Source organism: Toxotes jaculatrix, chromosome 5, assembly GCF_017976425.1.
Source record: "Toxotes jaculatrix isolate fToxJac2 chromosome 5, fToxJac2.pri, whole genome shotgun sequence".
Lineage (NCBI taxonomy): Eukaryota > Metazoa > Chordata > Actinopteri > Toxotidae > Toxotes > Toxotes jaculatrix.
This window is the reverse complement of record NC_054398.1, coordinates 16,924,835-16,933,117: the sequence shown is the minus strand read 5'-3', so window position 1 is coordinate 16,933,117 and position 8,283 is coordinate 16,924,835.

Below are 8,283 nucleotides of genomic sequence, written 5' to 3'. Positions count from 1 at the left end.
CATTCAGGAAGAATGCACAAGCAAGTGTAATGAGGATTTTCTTTTTCTTTCTGCTCGCAAGGCGCCTGCTATTATCCTGATTTTGAGTGGCCCTGACGGCAGTTATTACAGCATTTATATTAATTCCCCTGGATTGCTTCATTTTGTTCATACAGGCCAAAGAAAAAAAAAAAGACTCAAGCAATTAAAGAAATGCCAGTGAAGGGAAGTGATGTGCTCAGTGATGGCACAGAGACTGCACTGATCTGTGAGCTGCTTTATGTTGGGCACTGTTGTTCCCATAATCCCAGGCTGTCTGATACACGAGGGCAAACTGTACCGAAGCTGACCTGGCTCCTGTTGCTGGGGGCTCATTCCTATTAGCAATTGTTTGCCATGTTAATGGCTGTAGGAACATCATCAGGCCCGTCAGCTCTGACAGGCTGCCGCCACTCGTACCTGCAGCCACAGGCGAGGGGATGGGCGTTCACATAAATCTACCGAGGAATCTGTGAGAACCACGCCATCGTGTTCAGCAACGGGTTGACAAGAGCAGCAGAGATAACAAAGTAAGCATACGTGGCTCGTCTACACCCTCCACACTTCGTCCTAACAGGTACAAGTCAGAGCGATGGCAGCACAGAGGGAAGAATGATCAAAAAATGAGTACATGTCATACACTCAGGTATTTTTCCCTGTATGTCTGATTTATAGCAGGAGGAACATAAATATCCATGTAGGGGAGGTGGAGGTGCAGCCAAATGCAGCACCGACTGTAGAAAAAGATGAAGATGTTTGCAGTGAGGCCAAACTGGCTGACAGGTTGCGTCTTTCTCTCCCACCTGTAGTTTCAGCTTTTTTTGCCTACAGAAAACGTGCAAAGCAAATGCAGTAGAGGAAATTAACTAAGTACATGCACTCAAATATTGTCAAATACTGTAATGCCATGTTAATCTGACAACTTTGGTTACTGCATTTGAGATTTCAATTTTACATTAATAAAACACATAATAATCTTACAAACAAAAGAGCATTTTCATAGATTCGACTAGCGCTTTCCAACCATTTTGACTTGTGAACCCTACAGAGGATTTCATCAGTCCAAGTCCAAAGAGGAAAAATGATCAAATTTTCCTAAGAAGAAAAAGAGAGGAGTCCAAAAAACTGAATCAGACGCAAACAGTTTTGTCTTTTTTCCCTATCCTATTAATTATGTCACATCTCAGGTTTATTTTGTGACCATGTGGAGGGGCCCAAACCCTAGGTTGGTAACCACTGGACTGCTAAGCAGCTAAAAGTAGCTCCACCATGACCAGCTACAATAGCGAAGTGCTACTTATGAATTATGAATTGATGTATCAATAGTACAGTCTAATAATGTAATAATAAATCATTGACAGGACCACTTTTCTGCAGAATGAGTACCTTTACTTTAGATACTTACTTAGGTAGGAAGTTAAATACAGAACTTTCACTTGTAAAGGAGTATTTCTGTGCTGTTGTTTTCATACTTTTACTTAAGTAAATTATCTGAACACTTTTCCACCACTGAGCAAATGTGTACACTCTCCACTCATGTCTTCTTTCCTGGTTCTTCCATTCCCTGTCTCTCTCCTGTCTGCTCCTCTCCCTCTCTCCACCTCTCCCCTGCTCCCTTACAGCGAGGTGCTGACAGAAGTTAGCATTCACAATCTTTCTGTTAAGGCTTTAACAGGAGCCAGATGAAAGACGGCAGCAGATTAAGATGTTAAACAGCCTCATATGGGATGGCACGGGACGAGTGAAGCAGTTGGGGCTGGAGACAAACAAAAGCCCAGGAATGTCAGATGGAGATCATGTTGCACAGCCCTCGAGGAATAAGACATGTTATTAACACTGGCTGCTCTCGTTGGCTGGGAAACCCTCAGGGTAAGCTTATGTTCTCAAGGGACCCCACAAAAGCACAGAGCCTGGGGACTGTACACCCGTCCTCCTGGCCAAGTTACTGTCTTTTGATGAAGTTCGATGCAGTCTAGTTTGTTGTTTAATGATCCTCAGACTGGGCTGCAAAAATTATTTGAAAATTGAACCGCATTACAAAATTTTCAGCTTATTGTAACTACGAAACAAGTGATAAATCACTGCTGGGAGGTATTGTGTTCCTGATCCATAGTATTGAGCAGATGAGCCAACAGTTCCTGGCCAGAGGTCGACTTGTCTACTGCAACTATATTGGCACAGAGGTGAGTATTGAATGTAAAGCTACACTACACTCGAGTTGCCAAGCCTGATGTTAATTTAAAGCTTGGAATTGAGATAGCATCATGAATACCGCTTTTAAAGTCCAAGTCGATGTCATAGCCCATAAAACTTTTACACCGGGTTGGACTAATGTAAGCATTAGTGCATTTTTACTAGCTTCAGTGTTTTTTTTTTTTAAAAAAAGGGTCCTTATATCTAAAAGTATGAGGACGCAGTACGTGCACGTCTGAACTCAAGTTTACAGTAAATCTGTCTTGTAACTATATTTGCGACAAAGAAAGCATCACTTAAATCTAATTAGTGATTTACTCTCTCCTCACGTTACTCATACAGACCCAGTTCAAAGACAGTGAAATAAACACTATTGTTAAAATAATGAAAACCATTGTGCGCGGCTGGACTGGTATTCATATCCCTCTTCCCATTAAAATCACAACAAAATGACTGAGCAATTACAAAGACAAGTCAGTTTTGTTTAGCAAGGCTTTTAAATTGAAATAAAATACTGCATGCAGCACAGCAGCCCAGTAGGCACCACGAGCAGTTAAAAGCTGCAGTGGTTTCCCCTCTCTGGATTCCTCAGTGTTTCAAGGGCACCAGTTCTGCTCACATGAGACTAGAAGGAGCCCTGCTTTCTCTCTCTCTCTGTCTCTCTGTCTCTCTCTCTCTCTCTCTCTCTTGCTCTTTTGGACTCCCACCCACCCTCTGAGCTGATTGTGAATGGCGTGCATGGAGCAGTGAGTGCTTGGTTTGATTTGGTGAGCCAACTCCTCTCTACATCTGTGTGTGTTTTTCCCGCTGTATCACACATGCGAGAGAGGAAAAAAAAAGCAACTCACTCCTTTGTTTGCTTTGAAAGGTTTCTCCATGTATGTCTGGTGATGTGTAATGGAATGTAATATGTTCATTTTCACACACTAGTTTGAATGAAAAACACTCACACTCCTCCACGTGCATGTGTACACAAATACACTCAAGCACACACACACACACACACACACATGCATTCCTGGCCCCTCGCTGGCACTCATACTCTCAGCAGGTATGTCAGTGTGGAGACAGGCCGTGGTGTGTGCCCCAGGAATGCGAAACCTGACCTCTGGGCTGGAATTTGAGCCTCCTCACTCATCTTCGCTCTTCTCAGAGATACTCTCTCATAGCTGGGCCTCGCACTGCCCTGCAGAGCGCTTAAACAGCTAGTCATCCCCAACAACTGAAGGGTTGGTTTAAGCTCTGGCGCTGGCTAAATGAAGATCTCACTACACATGAGAAATAAAATGGGCATCAAGGGAACCACATTAGTGACTCTTGTTTGACCACAGTCTCACGCTCATTCTTCGGCTAAATCAAATGCAATCCACTTTTAAAGAAAAGCCAACCATTACACTTTAAATGGTTACAAGACAACACAGTCTTTTCTATATGGAGTCATTCTGAGTTCACGTTTGACCACTTTTTTCACTTCAAACACGAAGCTACAATCACCAGCCAGTTAGCTTAGCTTAGCATACAGACTGGAAACCTTGGGAAATAGCTAGACAGGAAAAACAGTGTTAAAACAAGAAGTTGCAGTTTTATGGGGGGTTATGTTCTGGACTATTTCTTGGCCACAAACCACAACAACCTGAATTCAATTCGCTGGTTGTGTGACGAACTCATGCTGACAACAAGGTTTCAAGAGATGTTTGTGTTAATTTGTGAGCTCTAGAGACGGTGATAATAGGATTTTGTTATTTTCATCCAGAATCAGGCTTGCTGTTTCCTGTCTTTATGCTAAGCTAAGCTAAGCTAAGCCAATTGAAGCTAATCTGCTTGCTGTGGCGCTTCATATTTACAGACATGAGAATGGTATCAATCTTTTCATCTAACTCTTAGCAGGAAAGCGCATTGTGCGTAATAAGTCAGCAGAATGATGCAGCTTTGAGAAAGTTGCGCTGGGCAAACAAAGTGTGAGTGGGCCTGAATGAGAGTCATTAACGTGCAGTCCACATGAGATGGGGCTCCAGTGCAGGCAGAGAAACATAACAAAACAGAACCAGCGACGTGGACATCTCGGCTCCTGAGGAGAGGAGGAAGAAAGCCCACATGGCTGAGCCTAACCGCCTCGGCAGCTCCAGCCGCCCAATCAGCCCCAGTCCACAGAACCACCGGCACTGCAAGCCAAACCTCAGACTGGAAGCTTGGAAGGCAAAGCAGTGTGACTGCATTTCCTGAGTCCACCCCATTTAAACTCACAATATGGAACATATTAGGAGCCCTGCAGAAAAAAAAAGGGGGCCGCGTTCCTAGATCTTCTCCTTTACAGCACCTCGGAAAAAAAAAAAGACTCAAACTGGGCCTGTGGAAAAAAGTTGTTGAGCTCTTGAAGAGATCAATGAGCATGACATACTTTAATATATAGGATTACTTCTCAAAACATGTAAGACTCAGTGTTAAGTGAATGTATTTTGTATTACTTAACACAAAGTGTAAAACTGACGCACAGAGTCAGATTTCCAAAAAAAAAAAAAAAAAAACCCCACAGGCAGGCACAACCACAACCATGCAGGCATAAAAAATATGTATCTAAGCACCAGTGTAGAAAAACTGCATTCATGTGCTATTGCCTCAGAATTTAGATAGAGGGGTCTGGAGGGATCTGATTATAGCCCGTAAAGGAACTCTATTAAAGGCTGGTATAAATTATAGGGATTTTTTTTGACACAATATCACACAGAACTCAGCAACTACATCTTTACTTCTCATCAGTGAAACTCCTCATGTCCACAGAGAAAGACAAAACTCTGTCCCTCCATGAAAAATGGAGAAGAATGTACTTCTAGTGGGGAGTGAAGCCTCGTCCCCTTTGTAAGGGCTAACTGATTTTAAGGGGAATAAACATCCTCATTTAGATGACAGAAACTGAGTGGTATCATGCATGCGTGCGCTTAAAGAAGAGACGCCTGTGCTCAGTCAGGTTGAACGTGTTATAGTAAAGATAGAGTGTGATTTCACTCTGCCCGCTTCAGCTTTTTACTCTTTTATAAGCAGAATACAAACAAGTGACAATCAGGATTTACAGAAACCTCTTGAGGTTATGTATACGCCAAATTCAGGTTTACAAACGTTCCCAAACACCTTTAATATACCGGAGTTCCACAATAAGGACCACTGTGCTCCTATGATATGAGTTAGACGGGGAGGCAGGAATAGGCTGTTGATAAATGCTGTCAGGATTGAGCCTAAGGGTATGTGTGTGTGTGTGCCCATGCGCGTGTGCTCACACTGTGGCATTCTTTTAACCTCTGTGGAAACTCACTAAAATAAATCCTTTTCGTACGTCAGAGAGGCCCCTGTGCACCCTGTAATTACCGAAGGGAGGGTGGGATCTGCAGAAGAGCATCAGGACCGGGCTGCTTTTTGGCTTCTGAAAAACCACCTAAATGCTTACTCAATGGTCTGTTCCAGGCTCGGTTAGAGGCCTGCAGCACAGTAGCAGAATCATGGTTTGTCATCAGGGCTATGCAAAACAAAAATGTCATTCTGGAAGCAAAATTCAGCTGCTGAAAAGTATTCAAAACTGTTCTTGATCAACGTAGAGATGCAACGCGCACCTGTGCAGACAAAGACGCATGCAACCCACACCAAAGCACAGACACATCAGTCACACATCACTTCTCATCCACTGTCTAAGGTGGAAAAACACCCATAAGGAAAAGTCTCCCTTTCCCGGCTTGCCCTGCGTGCCGGCCCATAATCCCCTCTGAGAGCGTGGATCCCCTGTGCGCTGGCATGTGTCAGCACGCCCAGTAAGTGGCGAGCATGGCAGCTGTGGAGCCGTAATTAACACCCTCAGCCAAGGTGAGAAGACTTCCGTGTACCGGCGTTCATGAGAGAGAGAGAGAGAGAGAGAGAGAGAGAGAGAGAGAGAGAGAGAGAGGGAGAGAGAGAGGGAGAGAGAGAGCAGGAAGTGTTTCAGGCGCTCTGTGTAATCTCTCTGGGTTTCAAAAGGTGCTATTACCTCAGTGTTTTTACTGGGGCCAGATGTGTGGGATGGGGTCATCAAATGGAGTGAGTAGTAGCGAGCTGCGGTAGTTCTGAATCTGCCTGGCTCAAATGATCTCTGAACTCTTCAATCCTGCTTTTCTCTAATCTCTCACAGTTTTATACTTATTCTCACATTTAACCAAGCGATGTTTTTACACGTGCTCACCTTTTGTTTAAAGGGAGCCGTTTAGTGACTTGATTGTAGTTATCAGGCCTCAAGTCCTTTGTTGCCAAGTGTGAACATGGAGGACCAGGCCTTAGGAGAAGCTTACAGACAAGAATCTACAGTCTGAGGAATGTAATGAGGCTTTGGCAGGACAGAAGCCATAATAACAGGGTTTCGAAACTCAGAGCTTTAAAAAGCAGTTGTCCGCACACAAACTCACAGAGAGACTCGTACTGTATGCGCACATGATCACAAACGCAGATATATATCCACATGTAGCATTTCTGTATCACAGACTGTGCTTCGTGTTTGCGTTGCTGTGAAAAGTAGCTACTATGTTGTTAAAATCTCTCTAACATCCGTTTCTAATCAATGCAGCTCTGCAACTCCAGCTCGGTGTATCATAAACAGTGGAACAAAATGGCGGCTCGTTTTTTTTGGGGGGGGGGGGGGGGGGGCAGAGCGACACAGAGTCCTCCAGAAAATGATTGAGGGCTGCAGCCTGCTAATCAATACCATTCCTGAGCTCATGGAGCACAAAGCTGCTTACATGGCTTTTCCCTTCTCTCCTCCATCTTGCCCAAAGTTACAGTCCTCCTGCCACAACTATTCCAGCTCTGGAGCGGAGCAGAGCAGGCGCCTTCCCAGAGATGCAGCTTTAGTGGATGTGTATTGTCGCTCGGCCTCTCCCCAGACCTGTCTAATTAGGCCCCCTCTCATACCCTCTGTGGTGGCTTGTGTAATCTGCCCACTATGTGTCTTAGCTCCTCGCCACCCCATATAATTGTCTGCCAGTTCCTCTCCAGTGGTGATGTGGACCCTTTTCCCATAACAGAGACACAAAGGAGCAGGATAATGGCCCCCAGTTGTAGGGAAGAGAGCGGAGGCAGAGACAGAGGCGGAGTGGAGCCACTCCTCTCTGCTGTTTGAACTCTACACAGTCTTGGCTCCAGACAGACAGCAGGCCTGGAGGAGGCTGTCTGAGCCTTCACGGAGGAGGGGAAGCACGGAGACGCTGCACTCAGCAGCACACCCGATTGGAAAAGTCGTATTTTACACAGAAAATATGACAACCCGTCATAAAACGAGAACCTCTTCTCATTGTCTCTCTGCTTTGACGCACTCTGTTCACAGTCTTCCCACGAAAAACCCTCATGCATCAGTTTTGATGTCTTAGAAACCCCACTTTTACAAACACATATCCTTGTAACTGCACAGTTCAGTGCTCATTAAACCAGAATCAGTGTGTTAGTGAATGCCTCTATTGCTGAATGTTGGCAGAGACCTCTGCACCCCCCCCCCTTCACTACCACCACCGCCAATCTGACAACCCAACACCAGCAATTATGAAGGAAGCCAGCTAAACCACATCCACCTTGGCTGTAGTTTTTAAGATTCCAGTAGGCTTGTAAAACTTCTTGGTTTCTCTGCATACATTCCAGTATCACTGTGCCGGTTTCAGGGTGCCGCATCCCCGGTCAGTTATAACAACGTCCATTGTGAGACAAGCTGGCTGTGGAGGCCTGAGACCAGCGACCACGAGCCAGCGATGATTTGCGGAAGCAGGAACACCTCTGGAAAGATGTCTTAACTGCTGAGATTGAGTAGCTTCATCATTTCCTCCTACACTGTCTTCTGCTACACCATCTCCACTCTGTCCTCATTACCGGGGCTCCTCAGGACCTCAAGGACATGTGGATCAGTTGTGCCGGCTTGTCTGAAAATCTACTTATGAGCTTGATACTGTAGATGTTACCGAGATGTAAACATCAGTTATCTGCTTGGGTCTTTTAATTTGCTGGTGTGCAGAAATCACTGTTCTCTTTACAACAAGCATTCTGAATAAACAAAGACTTTCTGCCTGGCAAAGT